We start from the raw sequence: 26242 nt of genomic DNA, 5'->3' as shown, positions 1-26242 counted from the left end.
TTAATTACCCAGATTGAAAGCAACAAGAACAGGGTTTAGAGGGCAATTTTGGGGGGTGCTTCTTGGGAATGGGAACATATGTATTTCTAGAAGGTTGGTGAGAAGGTGGCATGGGGGGCTGGGCATGTCGTGGCTCTCTGGCTAGAGTGTCTGCGTATTTGTGAGCCCACAGGACATGAAGACAGGGTCAAGGTGAGAGGAAGTGGGAAATGTGGTCCCGGAGGAAGCCCGAGTTGGCAAGAGTCTCACCCAAGCACCACAAACAGAAGTAGGACCCTATGCAAAACCTTCTAGCCTCGCGTCCTCAGGGCTGGAGTGAAGCCTGTTCACCAGTCCCTTCAACCCAGTGCCCCTTGTGCTACGACACCATGTCTGTCCGAATCCAAAAGCTAATGGCTACTCTTTCTTGTGCATTTTCTAAATGCCAGCCAGGAGTCGACATGGCTGTCCCCCAATACCTTTCCCCTTCCTTACTGGATGTGGGTAATCTCTGCCCCGTGGCTGAGTGCTTGATTACCTACCTGGTCTGCAGGGGTGGCCAAAAGCAGATGTGAAGGCTGTGGCCCGGTGTGTAAGGACGGCAGCTCCATGGCTGCAGCTCAGGGCAGTGGGCAGTCACATGGCACGGAGCCATAGGGCCTGGAGGGTGCCAAGCAGAGTCCTGGAGGGCAGAGAGCAGGTCTGCAATATTGTTGGTGTTCCCTACAGCCTTGAGTACTGCAGTTTGCGCTCATGGTCTTTGATCACACTGCTCCTTACATAAACCACCCTCCCCCCTGCTTGGGGACAGCCCACCAGACTAGAGACTGTTGGGGGGGGTGGGTGGGCAGGAGTTCTGGCTCAGAGCCACGGTGGTCGAGGCTGACCATCCAGGCAATGGGGTTGAGCCTCGAATATTCACCTGCCCACTTTATTCTCATAATGCCTGTCCCATGAGGTGGGCTGTTATATTTGAAATTCTTTATGTCCATTTGTTTAACCAAGGACCTCCCACGTGCCAGGCCTTTTCCCAACACTGGAGCTGCAGCACTAACTCAGTGGACAAGAATCATGCCCTTATGGGGCTTTCATTCTATTGATTGCACGTGTTAGAGAAACATCTCAGATGGGCCTAGACAGAGAAGCACACATGTGGGCTTATTAACTAAGGCAGCAAAGGGTATGCTTGTGGCAATGTGGGAGCCAGGAGCTTGGATGGCCATCTCATTGAGACTCTTCTCTCCATTAGGGTCTCTCACTTCTGCCTCTTTTTCTTCTCTTCCTTTTCCTTATTCTCAGGCAGGCTCTTCCTGTGCAGTGACAATCTGGCTACCAGCAGCTCTACCTAGGCTTACCTCCCAATAAGCTAAAAGAGAGCCTTTCTTTCTTAATGGGTCCAGCAAACATCCCAAACCTAATGCTCATTGGCTGGATTTAGTCACATGTACTTATCCCTGAGCTATCAGTAAGGCCAGGAGAACAAGATGCTCTGATTGGCTGGGCCTGGGGCACATGATCAAACCTGGACCTGGCAGGTGGGGTCACTGCCAGGAGAACCTTATGAATGGAGAGTTGGGGGACAGCTATTTCCTGAGGAGAAATCATGGTGCTGAAGGAAGAGAGAATAGATTTTTTTTACAAGAGGGGAAACTGAGGTTCAGAGATATTAAATGACTTACCCAAGGAAGCGACCAGTATATATCTGTGCAGGATTTGAACTCGATTCCAGAATCGGAGCACTGAACCCCCATCCTTCATTGTTCTTTCTTCCCAGGGCCTGCCAATGGCCAGAGGCAGCATGTGGAGGCAGGTAGGAGGGACTCTGGAGTCCGTCTGGGTTAAATCCTGACTCTGCCATTCAGTATGTAAACTCTCTGGGTCTCAGTTTCCACCTCTGTGAAATGGGTGTAATGACACCTACCACAGATGGTTGTTGGGGGATTCTGTGAGTTGAAGAATGTAAAACTCCCTGGAATAGTGCCTACCTTGTGCTCAGTGGGAATTGAATGAATTTTTTTTTAATTTTTAATTTTATTTTATTTATTCATTTTTAGAGAGGAGAGAGAGAGGGAGAGAGGGAGACAGAGAAGAGAGAGACAGAGAGCGAGAAGGGGGGAGGAGCTGGAAGCATCAACTCCCATATGTGCCTTGACCAGGCAAGCCCAGGGTTTTGAACCGGCGACCTCAGCATTTCCAGGTCGACGCTTTATCCACTGCGCCACCTAATGAGTTTTTAAAAACAAAATCATATGTTAGGAGCTAAAGAAAAGAGTTTTTAGTGGTTGAAAGGATGGCTTCTCTAAGTTTTCATATTCTGCCAGGCTCCCTCCGAATCTCCTTGGTACTGGGGCGGCAGGAAGGGAAGAGCAGGAGAGAAGGGAGTCACAGGGGTGGGAAGGGGTTTCTCCTGCTTCCCTGAGAATGAGACCAACTTCCGGACCATCAGTGTCAGGGGAAAAGGAAGTCCTGCTCCAGGGCTGGAGGAAAGGCCCCGCCTCCTCTCCAGCCCAGGGGTGTGCACTCACCAGGGAAGGGAGGGCAGTGGGAGCTCCCCCTTTCTCCCAGCACCCCCTCCAAAACTCTCCCTCATCAGAGAGCAGAGGCTGCTGGAATGCCCATGTCCTCGCTTGAGCCATCATGGTAACAACGCCTGATCACATGGCTCCCCACCTCCCTTCAAAGAGGGCGGGCTCTCGAATTTGGAAGGTTTGGGTTCAACTCCTGCTATTCTCCCTGTGTGCTGACAAAGCGGCCTGCGGCGAACGCTGCTAGTCACTCAAGTCACAAGCCCTGTGCATTATTACCCCTGAGTACCTACTGGTAAACACAGCACACACACCCCACACTCGCACCATATAAACACGCCGCAAACATACACATCACAAACACTTTTCCTCAGAGTGACATTGTACCCAGCCCCAGGGAGTGGGTTATGATTGGTTTACACCTAGGATTGGCAAACCACGGCCTGAGGGCCAAATCTGACAGCTCTCGGTTTTTGTTTGGTCTGCGGCTAAAATGATTTTTAACTTAATTTGTAACGGTTGAAAAAAAAATCAAAAGAGAAGGGATATTTTGTGACACATGAAAATGATGTGAAAGTCCAGTCTGTGTGTGTGAACAGCCACACGCAGTGGTGAACTGTCTCGGTCCCCTTCCCACTGCAGGGCAGAGCGCAGTCTTTGGGACAGAGGCCGCACGGCTCACAGAGCCTAAAACATTTACTCTCTAGAAGTTTCCAGACCTCTGGTCTGAGGTAACGGTGACAAGCCTGCTCCCTTCCCTTCAGCCCTTCTTTTAGCTAGGAGTGACACCATGTTCCAGGTTTTTTTCCAAAGAGAACTAAGCAGAAGTCTGCTTGGGAGATGTGTAGAAAAGCCTTGCTTTTTGAGAGAAAGGGCCAGTTATGCCTGGGACGCCCCTTCTTCCTACTTCCTGCCCGAAGCGCGGGCGTGTGACTGGAGCCCACTCAGCCTTTTCTTTTTTTCAGAGCTCATTTCCTGCCCAGGAACCGGAAAACAGGGTCAACAGTACAGTTGGGAGGGCTGTCTGGGGTCCAGGAAGGAGGGAGGTCCATCCTGCACATCTGCCCTGGAGCGTGGGGGACTTCTCACCCAGAGCCGGCTGGGCGCACAGGGGCACCAGTCACCCGGGCTGGACTGTCTACCAGCCCCCGCGGACATCCAGAGCGTAGAAGGAAGGCTGGGAATCCCGGGGCCAGCACTTTCTTGGGTCTGCCGGAGTTCCCCTCTACTCCTGGCTTCTTCCACAGCAGCTGAAAGGTGGGAGATAACCAAAGAAATGTTGGACAATTGAGTGGCTGGATGAGGGGGGTGGGGAAGGAAGTGAATGAAGGAAAGAAAAAACAGTTATCAAGAGGCTTCTATACACAGGCGCTGACAGCAACCCCGTGAGGTCACAGGTTAGGTACTATTACGACCATTTAATAGAGGATAAACTCTATTTATCCTAAGGTCATAGAACAGGAAGACGTGAAGCCGGACCCCACAGCCGGTCCCAATCCCTGGGCACAGGCCCCTCCAGCCTCACCTCCGTGGCCACCACCTCCAGGCCATGCTAGGCCCACTGGCCAGGGACACAGGCAAGAAGCTACCATCACCTCAGCGAAGCGTGAAAGGAACTCTGACGAGGGTCTGGGCGGCTGCCAGGAACGCGTCACCTCCTTGGCAGGTGCTCAGTGCATATTTGTGGAATGAATGAATTATCTGGTATCAAGACAAATTCCTCAGCAAAAAATCATAGGCTGCAAAATCCCCCCAAAAGCAGGTAAAACTGACCTCACGTGTCCTAGCTTTGCACTGGATTGGAATGTGCCTTCTGGTAGCACAATACACGAGCATATGCTCATCACCACCATCAGAAAAGAGGTGCACACTTCCCAACGCGCCACTCGTGGCCCCGAGGACGGGCTGTAAATCGTCTTGTTTCAACGTCAGAACGACCCCACGAGGTAGAGATTATTGCTATCCTCCTTTTACGGCTGAGGAACTCTGGAGCTCAGAGAGGTTCAGTGACTTGACCATGCCACACAGCTAGTAGGTGGCATAGTCTGATTTGAACCCAGGTCTTTTGCCTCCCTGGAATGAGGAGGTGCAGGAAGACTGGGGCGGATGGACCTGAGGCCTGGCTGGGGGACACATGCCCTCTCTGTGATCTGTGTGGGGTGTTGGCAGGAAGAGCGAGGTGCTGCTCACAGAAGCAGAAGTAAGTGAGACCTAATATGCCCACAGGATTTGTCGTTTGGGCCAGTCTGTCCCTGTCCTCTGCCCAATCAGCCCTGGCAGAATCGCTGAATCCACCCATGTATGTTTGGGGGTGGGGAGGGAGGACTAGGAGGGGCGGGGCGGGGCGGGGCTGGGCTGGGCTGGTCTGATTGTGACTCTCACCCACATCAGCCTCTCATGGAGGTGCTGGTGATTCATTGACCCTTCCCAGCCAGTGGGGCCTCTATCAGGGTGTGACTTGTAGTCAACAAGCCACAAAATGCCTTCTGAGCAAGGGGGAAGTGGGGAGGGCAGGGTGGCTCAAAGGGCAGCCCTTGGTCTCCCGTGCCAGGCCCACCCAGCCCACAGCAAGGTGGAACGTGCTGGAAGGTGTCACTGCTGGTGGCATTTCTAACCACTTTTTCCAGAGAGGTTCTAGCATCTCCACTGCCCAGGGCTGGGTGTGGCTATTCTAGTCTGGGCCATGAATCCTGGTGCCTGGAGACCACCTCTCTGGGGGCTTCTGAGAGGTGTGCCTGGGTCAATATGTACCTGCGTGTGGTCACTGACACCTGCTCTAAGTCTGGCAGATTCAGACGGTGAACTTGGGACAGGCGCTCCACAGAGTGATTAAGTGGATCTAGTGGCTGGATGAGAGACAGAGGAGACATATCCCAGCCCTCAGGGGACTTAACACCTCACTCACACATAATAACACAACTAACAGAACAATCAAGCGTGAGGTTGTGAGACTCTCCTGGAGTGCTCTGAGAATTTAAAATGGGAACTGGGCTGGACCTGTGGTGGTGCAGTGGATAAAGCGTTGACCTGGAACTCTGAGGTTGCCGGTTTGAAACCCTGGGCTTGCCCGGTCAAGGCACATATGGGAGTTGATGCTTCCTGCTCCTTCCCCCCTTCTCTCTCTGTCTCTTTCTCTCCTCTCTCTAAAATGAATAAATAAAAATAAATTCTTAGCAAAAAATAAAAATTAAAAATAAATAAATAAATAAAATAAAATGGGAACTGGGACTCTTAGGCAGACTTCCTGGAGGAGGTAGACTCAGGTTAGTTTCAGGGGTAGGGGGGAAGCCTGTAGTGAGTCTGAGTGTGGAGGGAGTTCAGTATAAGCCCAGTGAGAAATGTGGTGGTGATGGTATGATCCTTTAGAGTGGGACTGTCCTTAAACACCCGGTCTGATGCTTGTACCAGGAACAGTGTTCGGTCCATGTCAGGAACCCAATAAACACAGGTGCGTCCTTCTTACTTAATTCTCATGCCAACCCTGTGGTGATGGTACTATAATTGTCCCATTTTACAGGGAAATAAACGGAGGCTCTCACAGGCCGAGTAAATTGTCTAGAGCCACATGGATAGGGTGGGAAGAAGGAACTGGACCTATGTGTCCAATATGGTAACTGCTATCTGTGTGTGGCTATTACACACTTGAAATATGGCTAATCCTAACTGAACAGTGCTGTAAGCAAAAAAGAGCACAGTAGATTTCAAAGACCTAGTATGACACAAACAAAAAAGAATGTAAAGCATTTCATTAATAACTTTTTAGTACTGTACTTATGATCCTTTGGATAAACAATGTGAAATAAAAATATATTATTGAAATTAATTTCATCTGATTTTTTTTAATGTGGCTAGTAGAAAACTTCAAATTACAGGGGTGGCTTGTATATTATTTCCATGGGATAATATCCTGCCGTGTGGCTGTCGATCTCAGCATGAACTCCTCTAGCAATGGTGTCTTTGTGTCCTAGGGTGGCCACAGCAGGTGCCACAAACTTGGTGGCTTAAACAACAGAAATGTATTGTCTCACAGTCCTGTAGGTCACATGGTGGAGGTCAAGGTGTTGGCTGGACTGGTTCCTTTTGAGGCTAGAAGGGAGACTGTCCCATGGCTGCTGCCTGGTTTCTGGGTTTGGGGGCCACCTTTTGTATTCTTTGGCTTCTGCTGTGTCACCCCACTCTCTGCTTTCATCTGCACGTGGTGTCCTCCCTGTACATGAGTCTGGGTCCAAACAGTCCTCTTTCTAAGGACAACATTACATTGGATTTAGGGCCCATCCTACTCTACTAGGACCTCATCTGTAGGACCCTATTTTCAAATAAAGTCACATTCTGAGGTATTGGGGGTTAAGACTTCACTCTGAAATTTTGGGGGGCACACAATTCAACCCATAACACGCGGGAACTGTTTCCCTCCCCTGTAGTTCATTCCACACTGTTTGGATCTCCCTAGTGATCATCACACCCTCGTGCTCTTCCGCTGGTGCCAGCCCTCAGATCTGCGAAGGACTCCTCCAAATCACGTGCAAATGCCTGGTGCCCTCGGTAAGGTGGCATTAGGAGCCAGGGACATTCATACTTCTTTCCCTGGAGTCCAGGAGTGATTTGCCCCACCTTGGGTGAGACTTTATCTGATTGTGATAATAACTGGAGAGCAGGCAGGGGAAAACTGATAAGGGAAAGTTAAAAATAATCTAAGAGGGGATGAGGGGGTGACAGCCCAGATGCCCTTTGCCCTTTGCAACTTTAATTTACAAACAGGACAACCAGGAGGTCACCTGGGCCTACACGGCTATAAAAACCTTATCGGCTGACACAGCATCTGTTCAGTGGCCTGGGAATTTCCAGTCCTGGGGAAATGTGACCATAACACAGTGGCCCACTTCTCCTTCTTTGTCCTGGCAGCCATCAACACCTTCCGGGGGGGGGGGGGGTGCTGGCGAGGGCTCTGTCTGCCCCATGTCCCTCTTCTTGTCTTGTAAGAGGAGGGGTTGGCTGAGAAGAGCCCCATAGGCCCTCAGAGCAGGCAACTGCCCGGAGCCCAGCTCAACTCCTTGCCACCGGCACAACTTGGGAAAGTCACAGAATTTATTTGAGCCTGTTTTCTTTCCTGCAAAGTAGGAATAAGAAAGCTTGCCCTGCCCACCTCACCAGGTTTCAGTGACGAGTCCCGTAAGAGGCACGGCTGGGCCTCAGGATGCAGGAGGGAGCAAGGTAGGCCTCAAGGCCCATCGGTGTCTTGGCTCCTCTCGCTCGCTGCATGTCAGGGTCACTGGGGCCCTTGCCACTCAAAGTGTGGGTCCCAGGGAGCAGCAGTAGCATCCCCTGGGAGCCGGTCAGGAATAGAGACACTCTCAGCCCACCCCCTGCCAGACCTTCTGAACCAGAATCTGCTTTTAACAAGGTCCCCAAGAAATGGGTGTGCACATTAAAGTCTGAAAAGCACTCTTTTCATGGACATTGCATTTGCCTGTCCTGGGTGGCCATTGCTCTTCTTCTGGGAAAATTGATCTTCTTTTCTTTGGGAGAATCATGCCCCCCACTCTAGCTCTGTGTGCTTTAGCAGGGTCTAGCTCCTCTCCAGATCCCCAAGCGGCACGAAAGCTAGTCCTGGCAAATCAGAGCCACCCCTGAGCTTTGGCTGGGCTTCTGGGAAAGAGGCACGCTCTTCAAGCAGCCTTTATCCACTATAGATCGAAGCCCGGAGCTGGGTGCCGCCATCTTGGTCACTACTGCAGAGAGATTCTAAGAATGGAGTGCTCACAGAGAGGAGCAGAAGTGTGTGTGCATGCATGTGCATGTGCGTGTGTGCGTGTGTGTGTGTGTGTGTGTGTGTGTGTGTAAGAAGCAGAGAGAGGAAGATTCTTTTTTTATTTTATTTTATTTTTGTATTTTTTCGAAGTTGGAAACGGGGAGGCAGTCAGACAAACTCCCACATGCACCCGACCGGGATCCACCCGGCATGCCCACCAGGGGGCGATGCTCTGCCCATCTGGGGCGTCGCTCTGTCGTGACCAGAGCCATTCTAGTGCCTGGGGCAGAGGCCAAGGAGCCATCCTCAGCGCCCGGGCCAACTTTGTTCCAATGGAGCCTTGGCTGCGGGAGGGGAAGAGAGAGACAGAGAGGAAGGAGAGGGGGAGGGGTGGAGAAGCAGATGGGCACATCTCCTGTATGCCCTGGCCGGGAATCGAACCCGGGACTTCTGCACGCCAGGCCGACGCTCTACCACTGAGCCAACCGGCCAGGGCCAAGAGGAAGATTCTTGATCATATCTTTTGAGTTTCCAGCTTTGTGGACCCTTTTGACTTTTCAGTCCATATAAACCAGCGGTTCTCAACCTGTGGGTCTCGACCCCGGCGGGGGTGGAACGACCAAAACACAGGGGTCACCTAAAGCCATCGGAAATACATATTTTACGGAACGACCAAAACACAGGGGTCGTTCCCCTGTGTTTTGGTCGTTCCACCCCCGCCGGGGTCATGACCCACAGGTTGAGAACTGCTGATATAAACCAAGCAGTTCCCTTTGTACCTAAGCCAGCGTGTAATGGGTTTCTGACACTTGCAAAGCACGAGCCGCCTTGTCGCAGTGCCACTGGGCCGTGAGGCACGGGTGGTGGCCTTGTGGAGCTCACCCAGGGGAAGACAAGAAAGGGCCTTTCTGATAGTGGGTGGGTTGCGCTCTGATGGAGGGCAGCTCAAAGGCGAGGCACGGGGCAAGCACGAGCTGCCCACCCGTGCCCGTGTGTGGATGGACCTTTCGTGTGTGCCTGTGTGGGTGGCTGAGTGAGGGGACGGCTCTAGAGTGACGCTGCTGGGTGTAGATTGTGAAAGTTGTTTCCGTGGGTCAGGGCTTGGTCCCAAAGTGGTGGGTGCACAGGTGGGCCGGTTAGACTGGGGTGATCTTACCTCTGACTCCACTGTGTGTGCACTTGGTTGGGCGGGAGTGAAAGTGGGAGGTGTGAGTGGGGCATTATCTGCTGCCCTTGGGAGCTGTTTTGTGTGTAAATTTGATGCAGCTCTGTTAGTTGTGGGGGTTACTGAGGGGGAATATTGTTGTCTTTGTGAGTCTGTTTTGTGTGTCACAGTTAGATGTAGGGACGAAGGGTAAGCCTGTGTAAGCAGGTGAGTCATCTGCTAGATTCATGAGTCCGCGCATGTGTCGTGTCCTGTGGGTTGGGCATGTTTTCATGGTGATGTGACAGGAGAGTGTCCAGTCCCATTGAGTGGATGGGCGAAGCCTGTCCATCCAGGGTCATGTATTTAATGTGAGTTCATTACTGGGGCAGGCGTTCCTGTCCCAGGGCTCAAACTGTCCTCAGTTAGTCCCCAGCTAACCCCTCAGCCTGGGGGGGTGGACTGCTCCGGGGCGTCTCCCCACCGCATCGGCCTTCGCAGAGCTCAGGAAGCTGCAAACCACCGGGCAGCTCAAAGCCTCTGGGTCACATTTACTACATCTTTAAAGAAAGAAAACGGCTGGTGACACTTTCATCCCCTGCTTCCAGAAAGTGGCTCTCAGATCAGATGTGTCTCCACGCCATCAGCACCTGATGATTCCTTGTCCTTGTTGTCGTAGATCTTGGGAATATCAGAGTAACAAAACCCTGGTCCCATTGTGAAGGGGGGGGGATGCCTGCGCCTCCCTGTGAGGCCCAGGGGAAGCGAGGCAGAGGGGAGGCGGGCGGGGCGCAGGCAGGGAGGAAAGCAGAGGCTGGAGGGACGGAGGGGCAGGCCAGGGGGGCTGGCATCAGGGCTGGCAGGGCTGCGGCTGGGCCTGGGGAGGCAGGGCCTCTGGGGGGGGGTCCCTGTGCTCCGTCAGGAAGCCACAGCAAGCGAGTACAGGGGAGCGGGCTTCCTCTGTCACCCACATCTTTTACTTGCTCCCCGTTCTTCTCAGCTGTGTGGGAACTGTGGCACTAGAATGCAAAGTGACATGACTGCGCTGGCCCTTACCAGGCTTCAGCTGCACCTCCTGCTGGTTATCCTCAGCCGGAGGCCAACTGGCAGAGAAGGTCCCCCCTCCTGCGCACGTGGGGAGGGCTGGCTGACACCCGGGGGGGGTTGCGTGTTCACGGGCCAGGCCTGGATTCCAACCCCAACACAGCTCACAGGGCTGCCACCTGCAACGCAGTGGCGGGTTGCTGGGGCAGAGCAGTGCCAAATGACCCCTCCCGAGTCCCACGAGGGACACTGTGAGGAAGTAAATCTCCTCTCAATGTGCTGTGGATCGGGGCCAGCAAGCTTCCCAATGGCTCATAAAATAACAGTAACATTTATGCAGTACTTGCTTTGTGCCAAGTGCTATTAAGAAGACCTTTAAGAGAAACCATTAGCAGCTCCACTCGTGAGGAAAGAGAGGGTCGGAGACTCTGCCAACCTCACGTGGACCAGGATTCCAGTGCCCAGGACGGGGGCCCAGGCGGCTGACAGTCAGAGGCCTTGCACTTGACCACCAGGAAAGGTAGGTTTTGGAATGCAGCGAGGAGGGCACAGGGGAACGTCTCAGGGGCGTAAACGTGTCTGTCTGTTCCTCCAATGAGCCACATTCATCCCCTCCTCAGGGCCTGCACACGTGACCCTTATTCACCCGGCTGCAGCCCAGATGCCTGCCCTCCCCAGAAGCTGCCTGATAGGACATCCCAGCTGAGTTCCACCACCACTGTCCCCTATCAGATGCTGTCGGCCTAACCGGCTTACTGACTTGTTTCCATGTTTATGTCTGTCCCTGTGCAGCCTGGGGCCGTGTCTTTGTTGTTCGTTTGGCCCCGGTGCCCAGTACAGAGCCTGGTGTCAAGAAGGCCAAGAAAATAAAGACCAGGCGGGTCTCCAAGGGTGCAGGTGAGTGGGGGAGCAGGCCATCCTGTGTGTTGTAGAAACACAGCCCGCAGGTGAGGCTGGGGTTCTTCAGGACTTGGCGAGCAGCTGGCCCCAAGGAGGGGACTTGGCAGCACAGTCCCCAAAGGCCAGCAGTCAGGAGCTCCTCTGCCCCACCTGTCAGACCCCTGGGGCCCGGGCAGCCCTTCTGCACTCCTCCTGAGAACCACAAGCTCATCTAAGAGCAAAGGAAGCACTTTTAAAAATGCAGGGTTTTTTGGGACCCAATCACATGTTTATAAGTTTTAGCTTCTAGCCTGGAAATAAGACAAGGGAAGACATTTCCCAAGCGCCCCCCACCCCATAGGTCACCCAGACGCATAATATGTAACAGCCCTTTACTTCCCTCCCTTATCTCAGCCAGACATCTCGAGACTCCTGCCCTTGGTGGCAGCGGGGTCGTTAACTGTGTGGTCTGTTGCCAGTGACATGACCTAGCTCTGTGTTTACATCATACTTATTAGGGTCATGGGAGGTACACAGAGTCTTCAAGGTCACATGTCTCAGCGTCCCTTCCCGCCCACTGTTCCAGGTGGATATGGGCACAGCCACGTCCCAGCCCTTCCTTAAGCTCCATAGTACTCTGCCCCAAGGCACGCAGGACCACTTGTCCCTCCTGCCTAAAGCCTCACGGGCCTGATCACGTGCTGCAGCGTGGCGTGAATAAGAGAGATCAGTCTGAAGGACACATGCAACAAGAGTTAAGCAAACCAGGACCACCGAGACCAGGGCTTCCTGACCTCGGCAGGACCGACTTGTGTGGGGGCTGCCTGCACTGCGGGACGTTTGGTACCATCCCCGGCCCCCACCCATCAAACACCAGCAGCACCTCCTACTCCAACGTGACAATCCGAAATGGCTCTAGACATTGCAAATCACCTGGTAAGATCCGAATCTGTGGGTCTATACAATGAAATTTTGTGCAACCACAAAGAATAACAAATAAAAATAAAAGTAAGTATCACTAACACTTCTCGAGGGAACACTACGTACCAGGCCCTGTGCCGAGCTTTGCTACAGTTTCTTTAATCCTCACAGCGTCCCCATTTTACATACGAGGAAATTGAGGCACAGAGAGTTTGGTTAACTTTACCGTGGTCACACAGCCAGTTAGATGCTCATGACATAGTGTTAAGAGAAAAAAAATAAGAAAACAGTACATGTAGTGTGATTTCATTTTTTTTTAAAAAAACACCTGTATATACCTTTCCACACACATGCACACATCTATATGTTTCACAAAATATATGTGTTAACAGTGGTTAACTGTGTGGTCTGTTGCCAGTGACATGACCCAGTTATTTTTTACATAATAGTCATTAGGGTCACAGGACATACATAGGGTTTGAGATTCTTCATGAATTTTATTTTAGAGATTGATGATGAATTTTATTTTAGTTTTGTTTTTCTGTAGTTTCATACACACTACTATATATAATAAATAATTTATATTTATATATTTAAAATAATATATACATTTCATGTTACTATTTGTACAAGATATGTGTGTGTGTGTGTGTGTGTGTGTGTGTGTGTATATATATATATATATATAACTTGGAGGTGAGGTGACTTCAGCCCCATTGCAAGTCCAGGGTGACAGGTAAGGATGCCGGTGCAGGACTGAGGGTTCAGGGTCTCTCTGGGTTCTTGCCTGAGTTGTAGGCTAGAATGGATGTCACCAGAGACCAGGGTGGGGGTGGGGGGTGGGGGAAACTTCCCAGCAGCCACTGGGAAGCCCAAACTTTTGGGCCCTTTTCAGAAGGTGGTGAGGTGAGGACACTTTACCCAGTGATTGGCATGTGGATAGTATGTAATAGCACAATCCTGGGTGAGCTGCCCCCTTGAGCCATGTCATGGGCAGAATGAAGAAGGCTCAATGGGCCCCAGGGCAGGGACGGGGGCAGGAGCAAACAGCCGTACAACGACGTGAGCCTGATCCTTTTTAAAATAACAGTGCGATCATCTCGTGAGTCAACGAGATGATGTTAAAATATGTTAAAATAGTCTATCTAATTATTCCTAAAATACCCAAACCAGCCCACATTTCAAAGGGGAGTTTTGAAATGTAAAACAATTATTTTTAAGGCAAGGAAAATCCAAATATTAACAATAGCAGGACAGAGGCTAGAATAGAAACCCAAGCTGAGTCCCACTTCACTCGTCTAACTCTCCACTCATGGCCCAGCTCCGCTGGCCCTAAAATGGGCTTCACAGTGACGTGAAGGGGGGGTGCTGGAGGGGAGTGTCGGGGGGTCTGGAGCCCAGTTTCCCGCAGAAGGTCTGCACTCAGTGGCTGGTAACTGTCTTTACCGCAGGATGGTGGCCTTCGCTTAGCTGTTTCCCTTTGTACTTTGGTCAGTTTGCTACAGATGTATTAATTTTAGAATCAGAAGAAAGAAAAAAAACCCCATCACAATACAAAGAAAGGTGAGGACTGATTTGTGATGAATGAGCTCAGAGAGCAAAGGGCAGAGAGACAGATGCTCTTTCGATACCAGGCCCTGGGGTCTGGAATTTAACCTGCAGTGCCCTCGGCGGAGACAGGCGGGTGGGCGCACCCACAGGTTTCCTCGCGAAGAGTTTCCTGCCTTTGAGCCCACCCACCTGTCCCCAGCTTACAGACTGAAGGGAAAGCCCAGGGTCACAAACCCCTCCACCCAAGCAGGGCGGGCTTGGGTCGGGGTTTTCCAGAGCCCCCACCGTCCCCCTCCAGCCCCCTCCCTGCAGCCTTCCCCCTCCAGCCTCCCCCCTCCAGCCTGCCCTCACAACCGCTCTGCTCTCCCAGGCTGTGCTGCGCTGGGCGTCTGCCACGCAGGTGTCCGGTAAGGAACAAAGGTCAAGGGTCACAGAATCTGGGTTTCTTTCCACATTCTCTCTGCCTCACCTTCCCTGCTCTTTCTTGGTTTCTTTTCTTCTTTTGATTGTAAATGTTTTTAAAGTCATTCCTTTAGCTAAAGAAATTGGGCCTCATCAACATTTAAAACTTTGTGTTTGATGGGACACCGTCAACAGATTGAGAAAACTACAGAATGAGAAAAAATACTTACAAATTATGTATCTGATAAGGGATTAATATACAATATATATAAAAAGGCCTCCTAAAACTCACCATTAACAAAACAAGCAACCCAATCAAAGAAGCCAAGAGATTGAAATAGACATTTCTCCAAAGAAGATAAACAAATGGTCTTAAGCACATGAAAAGATGCTCAATGTCACTGTTCATTAGGGAAATGCAAGTCAAAACCACAAAGAGCTCCCACTTCACACCCATTATGCTAGTAGCTATTATTAAAAGAGCAGAAAGCAAGTCTGTGGACAGGTCGGTCCCCTGTGCAGTGCTAGTGGGAATGTAAACTGGTGCAGCCTCTATGGAAAACAGTACTGAAGTTTCTCAAAAAATTAAACACAGAATTGTAAGCCAGGATTTTCCACTTCTGGGTAGATACACAAAAGGTGTGAAAGCAGGGACTTGAATAGCTATCCGTACACTAGTGTTATAGCAGCATCATTCACAATAGCCAAGGAGGAAACAACTCAAATGTCCACTGATGGATGGCCGGATAACCAAAGGCGCTCTACACAAGCAATGCAACTGTATTCTGCCTTCCGAAGGAATGAACTTGATATCTACTACAATATAGATAAACCTGGAAGATATTAGGCTAAATGAAGCAAGCCAGACAAAAAAGGACAAATATATAATTCCATTTATAAGAGGCACCCAGAATAGACAAATTCCTAGAGATAGAAAGTAGAACAGTAATCACCAGGGGCTGGAGAAATGTGGGGGTAGAGGTGGGGTGGGACAGGGAGCTACTATTTAATGGGCACAGACTTTCAGTTTGGCATGAGGAGAAAGTTCTGGAGATCGATAGTAGTCATGGATGCACAACAGTGTGAATGTACTTAATGTAGCCACTGAACTGCACACTTAAAAATAGGTAAGGTAACACAAGGAAATTGCATGTTATATATATTTTACCACAATGAAAAATTTAACGGGAGGACCATTAAACATCTCCTAGGGCAGAGACTGTCTACTTCATTCTGCAGAGAAACAAACGGAGGCTCAGAGATATGGGAAAGAAACCATTTCTTTAAAATCAGTTTTGACGCCTGAAGTATAGCAGGTATTCCTGAATTTAAACAGTACAGATAAAATGAAACCCCCTCAGGCCACCCTTCTTCACCACACATCCTCCCAGGGGGTGACCACGGCCAAATTATTTGGTGTGAATTCTTCTAGATCTTTTTTTTTAAGATTTACAGAAATGGAAACATTGTGTACCAATTTTGCAACTCACCTTTGACACTTGTGGGTAGTATTTCTGGGAGGTCTTTCCATGTCAGTTCAGAAGAGCTCCTTCACTCTGCAAAACTGCTGTGCAGGCCGTCTTAGGATGCGTGTAGTTATGCACTGTGTGTTGAACATTCCCCTACTGATGGACACTTCGGTTGTTTTCAGTTATCTGGCTATTTAGACCATTCAGTATGAATTCCTCTTAGTGCCCATGTAGAAGTGTTTATTTAGGAAATAGTACTTATTAAGGTTTCAAACATACATAAGTGAAAGCCAATGAAATGGCTGGCCTTTACTGGTATCCAGGGACTGCTATTTTCTACCATCATCTACATGTTGTTCCTCCCCCAGTCAACCCTGTGTGGAAGTCCAGTCACTAGCTTCACAGATGAGGTGAAGGGTCAGAAAATTCAGGTCCAGTGCCCTGGATCTCAGAACTTGTGGGAGAATCCTAGGCCTTAAAGTGGCCTGGTCTAACCACAAGACATCTTGGCCGCGAGATCTCTTCCCTGCTGGGCCCCCGCACCTAGTGTAGGTCTGGGCAGTGTCACGGGTACCAGCAAACGCTCTTTGAATGGTGGTGAGTGAAGGAAGGCATGGATGGGGGTGTGGAACCCCACTGTGGCTCCTGGCCCTCTGGGGCCAGCCCTGTCCGCTCACCTGGGCCACCTGGCCCAGGCCCCCGCACCTAGTGTAGGTCTGGGCAGTGTCACGGGTACCAGCAAATGCTCTTTGAATGGTGGTGAGTGAAGGAAGGCATGGATGGGGGTGTGGAACCCCACTGTGGCTCCTGGCCCTCTGGGGCCAGCCCTGTCCGCTCACCTGGGCCACCGGGCCCGGGCCCCATTGGGAAGGGGAGTCGGGTACTGCCAGTCTCTCCGATTCACTCTCAGCTGCCCTGCAGCATGTCCTTCAACTCTACCCTCTGGAGTGTGACCTCTCAACTGAACTCACTGAGCCCCCTGCTCTCATACGGTCCCTGTCCCCAGACACGTGACCAGACGCACCGGGCCTTCCACACTCAGCCCAGCCCAGGCACTCCCAGAGCTCTCATCCTCCTCCATGATACACTTCCTTTCTTTTTTTAAAGTCTGAATGGCCATTGTCCCCTTTGAAAATGCTGCCTTGCATGAGTTCCACATGGATGAAGAGGCCAAAGAGCAGATAGGTCACGTGACCTGCCCAAGCCCCCTGCTGGCGGGACCGCGGTCACACCCAGGTGGGTCTCAGCAGCCTCCAAGGCTGGTGCCCTTCCTGTTCCACTCAGGCAGCTTCTGAGATAAACCTGGAGGCTCTGTCATCAAATGGGAGTCGCACAGCATCCAGAGCTGCAGCTAACACACCAGCTCTGTCCCCAGACCTCCCAGAATAAACTCCATACCCCTTGAGCAGTGTGTTCCAGTGCCTGAGCGGCCAACACGGCCAGACTGCCGTTACTCAGGTCAGCAGACCCTCTTGTCCTCTGGTTCCTGCAGCTCCGTATTGACTCTCCTACTCTAAGAAAATCAGATGATCATCTATGAATATGTCTTTTTATTTTTAAATTTTATTTATTTTTATTCTTAGTGAGAGGAGAGGAGGCAGAGACAGACTGCCGCATGTACCCTGACTGAGACCCACCCGGTAAGCCCACTAGGGGGTGATGCTCCTCCCATTTGAGGCCCTTGCTCTGTTGCAACTGGAGCCTCTTTTAGTGCCTAGGGTGGAAACCATGGAGCCATCCTCAGCACCCAGGGCCAACTTGCTCCAATCAAACCACGGCTGCAGAAGGGGAGAAGAGAGAAAGAGAGAGAGAGAGAGAAGCGAGAGGGGGAGGGGTGGAGAAGCAGATGGGCACTTCTCTTGTGTGCCCTGACTGGGAATCGAACCCGGGACATCTACATGCCGGCTGATGCTCTACCACTGAGCCAACCAGCCAGGGCCGATGTCTTTTTATTTTTTTAGCTAGAGTCTTTTACTTTAATCTGTTAATTTACCTTTTAAATTGTACTACATGAGGTTTATACTGAGAATTTATTATTTTGTCTATTCCTTTCATGACCAAAAAGGTACAGTGGAGTCATCCATTTTATTAGGAAATGAAGTCCTTAAAAAAAAGTCTTTGAACTTTCCTGCCCCGAAGTTCCAAAAACAGGTGGATGTGGAAACACACAGAAAAATGTGATGGTGAACTAATATTTATAAAAACAAGAATATGTGTTCAAACCAGATTCTGGTCTCTTCAGAATAAAAATACATTCACCTGAAACCTTGGTCCTCTTATTGATCAATGTCACCCCATCAAATTTAATTTTCTAAATAAAATTTTAAAAAGGAATATAAATACACATTGTGAATTCAAATTTTAACGCTTATCTGCAATTTTACCAATCTTTACATAATAGTGGACAAACTATATAGAAACAGACTGAATCATCACTTCTTCAGAAAAGGATAAAAAAGTGTGAAATAGATGTAAAATTCATTTAAGCTTGATACTCAATTTATTTATAAGAATAAGATGTGCTAAATAAATCTAGAATGATTCATTTTGAATAGGAAACTATTGTTTTTCTATTGTTCAATAACTACCTTATCTTGAAAACTAGATTGGCCAAACAATAAATATGTTATTATCTTGAAAAAGAAAAGAAAAGAAGTACTTATACATGGCACCACATAGATGAACCTTGAAAACATTATGCTGAGGGAAAGGAGCCAGGCACAAAAGGAAATACAGAATGATTCCATTGATAGGGGTCGTCCAGAATAAGCAAATCCAGTTAGAGAGGAAAATATAATAGAATAACAGTTGCCAGAGACCAGGAGAGAGAAGCAAGGGAAGTGGCTGCTGATGGGTTTATTTTGGGGGCAATGAAAATGTTCTGAAATTAGATAGTGGTGAACAAATTTGTAACTATACTAAAAACACTGACTTACACACTTCAAAAGTGTGAATGGTATGATATGTGAATTATATCTCAATAAAAATAAATAAAGAGAAATCTGTAACAGTATAGAAGTTACACACAGAAGCAGGGTGTGGAAAGTTAGCCTCTGTGGGCACCATCTGAGTGTGGTTTTAAAGGACCAATGGGATTCACCAGGCAGTGGGAAGGAAGGGCTTTCTAGGCAGAGGGAACAACATGTGCAAAGGTCAGGCATGAAGACAGAAAATAGTGTGGTGAACTATTTCCAGTCCTCTGGTGGATATGGGCATAAACCTTGGTGCGCAAATTCAGAAGTTATGTTTTACCGTTCATTTCTCACTCTAAGCCCCATTCCTTCAGACTACAGAAAAGGTTTGTGAGATGTTCCAAGGTCCTATACTGTGCCTGAACATGAGGTCAGCCACCAGTCCCCATGACTTAGCACGGAGATGCCATTTGTCCCCAGCTCTTTCCCGCCTCTGGTGCTGAGGGTCCCATGTGCCTGATGCACTGTGGGAGCCACTCCTCCCTGGGTCTCGCTGTCTTCACACACCCTGCCAGGGAGCAGGGCTGGGCTCCTGCTGCTCAGGGACCTCCCCCCCCCCCCCATCTCCTGTCAGAAGGCTCACTTTCTGGTCTCAGATCAGGTGATGGAGGGGAACCTGCCCTCACTGCTCTGCGGGGACATCTGTCTGTCCTAGTAAACCTCCGTTTAGCTCTTCTGCAAATTCCCTAAATTGTCCTCAGTTTTTTTTTAATTTTTTATTTATTCATTTTAGAGAGGAGAGGGAGAGACAGAGAGAGAGAGAGAGAGAGAGGAGAGAGATAGAGAGAGAGAAGGAGGAGGAGCTGGAAGCATCAACTCCCATATGTGCCTTGACCAGGCAAGCCCAGGGTTTCGAACCGGCGACCTCAGCATTTCCAGGTTGACGCTTTATCCACTGCGCCACCACAGGTCAGGCTGTCCTCGGTTTTTGAGTAAAGACCCGACAAGACCATCAAACAACTCCTGCTTGAATGGAAGAAAGGAAAAGGAGATCCCATAAAGAGGAAAAAGAAAAATTAATCTTCCAAAGCTTCCAGGTTTGTAAAAGACCAGTGTCTGATGTGGGGGGCTCAGTAAGGCTACAAGGTGAAGGTCTCGTTTGAGGGTCCGTCTGAGTTTGGCTTCCCAAGTCCAAGAGCACCCAGAGGACAGCCCGGAGAAGCAGGCTAGGATGGAAGGGCACAGAGCAGGTGGCTGGTCTGTTACCTTTGCCCTTTGTCAGGTTGGGTGGCGGGAGCCATTTGAAAGGTCGGCGGTAGTGGTAGTGAGAGCTGTCAGCTCCAGAACCGACAGTTAGGGACTGCAGGTGGCAGGTGGGGGTGAGGGAGCTCCCTCGGGCAGAAGAGGGGGTCTAGAAGGCTGTAAAAGGACTAATCTCCAAGCTGTACCCACACAAGCTGTTCCTCCTGTGACGGGGAGGGCGGGGGATAAGACGGGCGGGCGAGACAACCAGAATGCAGAGGTGAAAACAGTTGCAGGGTCAGCGGGCCTGGTCACCAACTTTACCTTGTGAGGAGGATGTTTATTTAAGGAAAATCACTATGTTTACTCAAAGCTTTGGGCTGTAGCCCTCAGGGGTGGAATTATCAGTGAAAGCTGGGCTATTCATCAATTGTGGGGCCTGGTGACAGGCCTTCTTTTCGGGAGAGTGGGAGGGGCAGAGGAGAGAGGAAGGATGGGAAAGGAAGGAGCAGGCTGGGACCCAGCCACTGTGGGAATAACTGATCCCAGGAGCAGGAAGGTCGCATGGGAAGTGGCCTTGAGGTGGCGCCGGGTGGGAGGGGAGCAGAGGGGGCGTTTCCATGGCACAGAAGTCATGGGACAAAGCTGGGCGGAAATCACACTTGGGGTGCTCCCTGGCCAAGGCCAGGTTGCCTGAGGAGGAAGGACAGACTTCCCGGATGGACACCCAGACGCCAAGCCCTGGGGAGGAGGGCAGGGATGGGGGTCGTGGGCGGCTGGGACAGTGCGGTTTCTCCAGGCCATTGCCAGAACCGTGGACAAAGCCAGAACGGAGCGTGCGCACAGGGGGACAGCCAGTCATGGCCGAGCCAGAGGCATGGCCCTCAATGACTTCCCACTCGCCCCAACTCCACTCAGCCAGCCCAGTGGCTGGAGAGAGGGGCGTGTGCCTGGCCCCACTGGTGAGCGGGTGGGGCTGGGGGTACGTAGAGCCGACAGGGGTGCTGGGTGAGTAATGCACAAGCTGGAGAGCTGGCACGGGAGGGTGTGAGGGACCTCGGGGGGGGGGTGGCTGGTCCAGGGAGGGGACAGACGGAGGAGTGAGATGCTCAGTATGTGTGCCTGGGGCTTCGGGCAACTGAGGCCACCCCCCTGAGCATGGCATGGCGAACCTCCCTTTACAGGGGACTCGGGACAGAGCAGGGCCACTCTCACTGGCCCTGTGAGAGCCCAAGAAGTGGTGAGGGAAGGAGGGAGGGAGGGAAGGGAGCAGAGGAGAAAGGCCCTCTCCTCACGATGACATTAGTAGCACCTACCTCTTCATGGTGTTGGGGAGAAGGTACCCGAAGGCCCAGACCCAGGGCACACCGAGTGCTCAGGAAATGCCGCTGGTATTAGGGTCAGGGCTGCCAGTCTTACATCTGGGCTTTCCTCCTCCCTCACCTGCACTCCACTGACACAAACGCCACCTCCCTCCCTCCCTCCACAGGGGCCCCAGGACATTCACCTGCCTGTCACAGGGCACTTTTCCACCACGTGTCACCTGTTCTCTTGGGCTACCTACTTCACCTCTCTGTGGCTCAGATACGCTGCTCACAGAAATCAGGGGATCTTTCTCGTCCGGTTTGACATGCTTTCGTTCACCCCCACCAACATGCCGCTTGCTACTCAATCACAATAATTGAGTTGGCATCTCCTTTGCATAATTGAACAACTTTCTTTGACTTGTCATTTACTTTTCTGATGTTCTTGCTTAATAAAAAATAAATCAAATGCTTCTTTTTTCTATCACTTCATGTTCATTTGGAAATATCCCCTAAGTTTTGTGAGCAGTATATAAGGGTACCTTATATATAGCATTCCAAGGAGGAAATGAAGTAACACATGTCACGTGTTTAGCCTAGGGCCTGGGCCCAGAGCAAACCTAGATGAGGATTACGGAGGTGGTGGTGGTGGGCGAATTGCTCCTGCCTTTGCTTCCAGGCAAGGGTCCCCATGCGTGGACTGTCAGGCTGGGCACGGCGGTGCAGACAGCGCGCCGACTCCCCTGTGGGATGTGGGGTGGCGAGGACATCAGCTGTCACTGAGCCTGGAGACAGAGCTGCAGGAGGACGCACGCCCCTCCAGGTGGGTTTTGTGTCCCAGGTCTGGGTTGGCAAGGGAGGGAAGGAGAGACTCAGATCCCGCAGCTCAAACATGAAACGTCAGGAAAGGCCACGCAGGCGAACTCTTCATATAACAAGCTCCCAGAGGATGCTTCTGGCCCCATAAAGCAGTTAAAAAAAGAAGAAGAAGAAGACAGAAAGGCAATCTGAAAACCTACCTGGCCCCTCTGTGCTATCTCAAAAACCATACGAACCTCATGAAATGGGGTTAAGCTTCCGGTCAGGTGTCCTTTGAGGGAAGAGAGAACTGGAAACTGATCTTTTTAAGGGAAGGGCAGCTCTCAAGGAGTTTTCTGTGGTGGCGAGTTGGCAGGTGGTACTGGGGGAGGGTAGCCAACGGGGCCATCTGGCCGGGGAGAGGCGGGGAAGGAAGAGGCTCGAGCTGCCCCAGAGGCTTGGTGGGGAAGGAGGGCACAGGGCGATTTTCCAGGAAGGCTTTACAGAATGAAGCTGCCCTTCCCCGCCCCCTTTGTCTCTGCGGGAAGTGGGCAAGGCTGCCCTGTGCCCTTGCTGTAAGATCCAGGGTGCGGCCCAGGGTATGGCCAGCTACCCCAGTCCATTGGCTTCTCCTCCTCCTCTCCCTTCCCTGCACATTGATGGAACACCTTCTCCTGCCAGCTCTGGAGGCCCCAGTGGGCTGGAAAAACCTGACTGCAGACCCTCACACACCCTGGCCATTACAGTTCATTTGGGCGTTTCTTGTCCATCACCACCTGCAACCTCACCAGCACTCCATGGGTGGCCCCTTCCTGGTCGGGCCTGCCCCCACTGGCACACTGGACTCCAGCAGGTGGAGATAGTGGAAGATACATCCCTCTCCCACTTCTGCTGTCTCTGTCACTGCTGACCCCTATCTCAGATTCCCCCACATAAGAGCCTGAATGAAGACTTGGGTGCAGGTAATTTATGTGGAAGGTACCCTGGGAGTGAGGGATGAGGAAATCGAGGTGGGAAAGGAGAAAAAGCCCAGAGAAGGGTGTGTCATCAAGTGGGCCTCGTGGGAAGCGGGGCTCAGCTCCCCTGGAAGCGGCTGAGAGGTGTCCAGAAGGCTGACCAGAACTGTCTGCCCACTGGCTCCAGCCCTCCCTGGTGGTGGGTTGCCTGCAGGGCATGACTGCCTGCCACTGCTGGCCTGGGCTCTCCTGTGAACCGCGCGGGCACCTGCGGTGTGGGAGAGCCCTGGACAGGAGCTAGAGAGGGTGCCAGGCTGGAGGGACAGTGCCCACTGCAGCTGTGGCTGGGAGCAGAGTGTCCTGGGTGTGTGGGCTGGGCCCCAGAGCCCCCTATAAAAACTGTTGAGGGGCAATGTGTTCTGTTCATTGTGGTGTCCTTGGCAGGTGCTTAGTAAATGTGGAATGACCAGGACACCAGGGCCCTGAGAGCCCAAGTCCCCAGCAGTGGTTGGGGTCTCTAGCTGAGAACTCTAGACTCCTGACTCTCCCTCCAGTGGGGCTGAGGGGTTTCCTCCCTGTCACCCAACCCCTAGCTACTGCTCAGCTTAGACCATCTTCAGAAACTAGATTCTCCTGAATGCGGGGACTGGAGACTCCCTGGGGGTCAGACACAGGAGAAAGACTTGTTGTACCTGATAGAAAACCCCAACTGTTTTCCATTATTGTGCCTCTCCATGAGAGATTCAAATCTAGGGAGAATCTGATTGGCCTTACTCAGGTCATGTGAGCAACCCATGGCCAGGAAAGGGGCAGACACTTTGGTGGACAGTCCCACAACACAACCCAATGGGAAAGGGCGTTCCTCAAAGCAAAGTTGGAGAGCCGTCCCCAGCAGAAGTGTTGGTATATGAGGGCAGCCTGAAACTGGACTGTAAAACTGGGAATAATAGCTAATTTCTCCATGCTATGAAGTTGAGCGGCTCCAACAAAATCATGTGTGTGACAGGACTTCAAAAAATATGAGATACCACCTGACCAAGTGGTGGCGCAGTGGATAGAGCGTCGGACTGGGATGCAGAGGACCCAGGTTCGAGACCCCGAGCTCGCCAGCTTGAGCGCGGGCTCATCTGGTTTGAGCAAAAGCCCACCAGCTTGAGCCCAAGGTCACTGACTCGAGCAAGGGGTTACTCGGTCTGCTGAAGGCCTGCGGTCAAGGCACATATGAGAAAGCAATCAATGAACAACTAAGGTGTCGCAATGCACAATGAAAAACTAATGATTGATGCTTCTCATTTCTCTTCGTTCCTGTCTGTCTGTCCCTGTCTATCCCTCTCTCTGACTCACTGTCTCTGTAAAAAATAAAAAAAAATAAAAAAAAATAAAAAAAAAAGAGATACCTTCAAAGAGGTGTTTGTGAGAGGAGAGGTCAACTGGAAAGAAAGGAGCTAGCCGGGGCGCCAGGATGCAGCCAGATCTTCCTCTGAACCCTGCATTGAGATGCCCTGACCAGCACCCAGGACTTCCGTCCCCACCCTGGAACAGGAGCCACCTCTCGATGTGATAACTCATGGAGCCATATCGTCATGACCAACTTCTTCCTTCTTTGGGCACCAACTACCAACCAGGCCTTTGAGGCCCCAGAGTAAGGCCACCTTGCCTAGCAAAGAGTCTCGTCTAGGGGCAGATAAATGAGTGACTATTTCCATCACAGTAAAGTATGATGGTTTCTAGAACCCAAGCAAGCAAAAGGGTGCTGGAGGAGAGGGAGAGGAAGAGGAAGAAAGGGTCTGCTGATCCATTTATCCAACAAGGATTCGGGGAGGGACCACGTGAGCTTGGCATGGAGGTGGGTGCAGGATTTGCGGTGGACGATGTGGTTTCTTCTCTCCTGGCCCACCTAGTCCAACCGGTGCCGGAACTGAGATCTGTCTTCCCGGCTGTCTGCACCTGCTAGGAACGCCCAGAAAGTGCCACCTCTTATTCAACCTGTTCTGACTTTCCTGGCGCAGAGTGAACACTTCAAACCCCCAAAGCTATTAGTCTGGGTCCTCTGAGGAACAGGTGCCAACACAGGGTTGGACATGCCAGGGTTTTACTTGGGGACATACCTACGTGAGAAAAAAAGGAGAGGGAGCCAGGAAGACTAGGAGGGCCATTAAACATCGATGCAGGTCTCACCGAGGGGAGGAGAGAAGGGAGTTGGGGAAGAGCACTAGACTGTCGTGCACTTCAGGAATCCTGGCAGGGCACTCAAGACCCAGCCTGACGCCGTGCCCCTGTGACCCCGTCACTGGCTGGGAGCAGCCCTAGGGAAGTGTGGCCTCCCCAGTGACGGGTTTCAGAACACAGCAGCAGGAGTGTGCGGTCAGATACACTTCCCACAGCTCATCCTCACCGGCCTCCCCAAAGCCCTAGACTACAAGTGACACCCTCAGTTGGATGCTTAAGTAAAGATTACTTTCTGCAGTTGCAAACTGTTTTAGGTGTATCTTGACCTCTCCGCTGGCCTGTGAGCTGCTCAGGACAAGGGTGACATCATAATTCCTCATTCGTCCATCTGTCTATTGATCTGTTTGTCCATTTAATCCACCCATGGTCCTGGCCACCAAGGGTACAGGATTGAACGAGTTACCCTCCAGAGCCTAGAGAAGAGAGTGTCATTAAATATGGGGGTTTTCTAGATAAAGGTCAAGTGGGTTTCTATTTCCCTTTATCCATGCCAGGAGGGGTTTTTCGCTGAAAGGGCGGCTGTCTCCAGGACACTGGCCTTGGAAACGTGAGTCAGCCGAGGTCAGGAAGAACACTCAGCCCTAAAGGACCAGTGATGACACAGCCCCAGGACTCTCCTGGGGAAGCTGCTTCGTGACACTTCCCTGGACCCTGGGGAGCAGGGGGGAAAAACAACAACACTGGGGCAGCCTTTCTTCAAAGAAGGAAGGAGAACCATCCGGTGCTTCCTGCAGGGCAACCATCGCCCCCCACCCCCTCACCCCCCAACCTCTCAGTGAGCCCCCTGACATGCCAAGAAATCAAGTCTCTTTTCTTGCAGATCCTTCAGGGGTGCTCTCTTCTCTCTCCTCAGAGGCATAAATAAAAATATGCTAAGTGAATGCTGAAATGCAGACAAAAGAAAGAAAGAGAGAATCGAATCGTTACAGTTTTTCCTTCGCACTGAGTGGGGCTCCGAGTTAAGTGCTGGCCACGAGAGAGAGAGCCTGGTGAATCCCACCACAGCCCTGCTAGGAGTCTCATCTCACAGGGGGGACACTGAGGCTTAGAGATGGTAAGGAACTTGCCCAAGCTGGTAAGTGGTGGAGCTGAGACCTAACCCCAGATCGTTTTGCCCTCAAAGCCTGTGCTCTTACTC

At 51.3% G+C, this 26242-nt stretch overlaps 1 long non-coding RNA gene across 1 annotated transcript; it reads right to left on the bottom strand.

Moving 5' to 3' along the window:
• Positions 1-531: 531 nt before the first annotated feature.
• On the bottom strand, positions 532-4127 carry LOC136310265 (uncharacterized). Its single transcript, XR_010726536.1, has 3 exons — positions 4030-4127; positions 3594-3754; positions 532-661 (listed from the first exon to the last, which is right to left on the bottom strand). It is a non-coding gene; the product is annotated as an uncharacterized lncRNA (long non-coding RNA).
• Positions 4128-26242: the final 22115 nt, after the last annotated feature.

This window comes from Saccopteryx bilineata, chromosome 7, assembly GCF_036850765.1.
Source record: "Saccopteryx bilineata isolate mSacBil1 chromosome 7, mSacBil1_pri_phased_curated, whole genome shotgun sequence".
In the NCBI taxonomy this organism is placed as follows: Eukaryota; Metazoa; Chordata; class Mammalia; order Chiroptera; family Emballonuridae; genus Saccopteryx; species Saccopteryx bilineata.
This window is presented reverse-complemented; position numbering and strand designations above follow the sequence as displayed.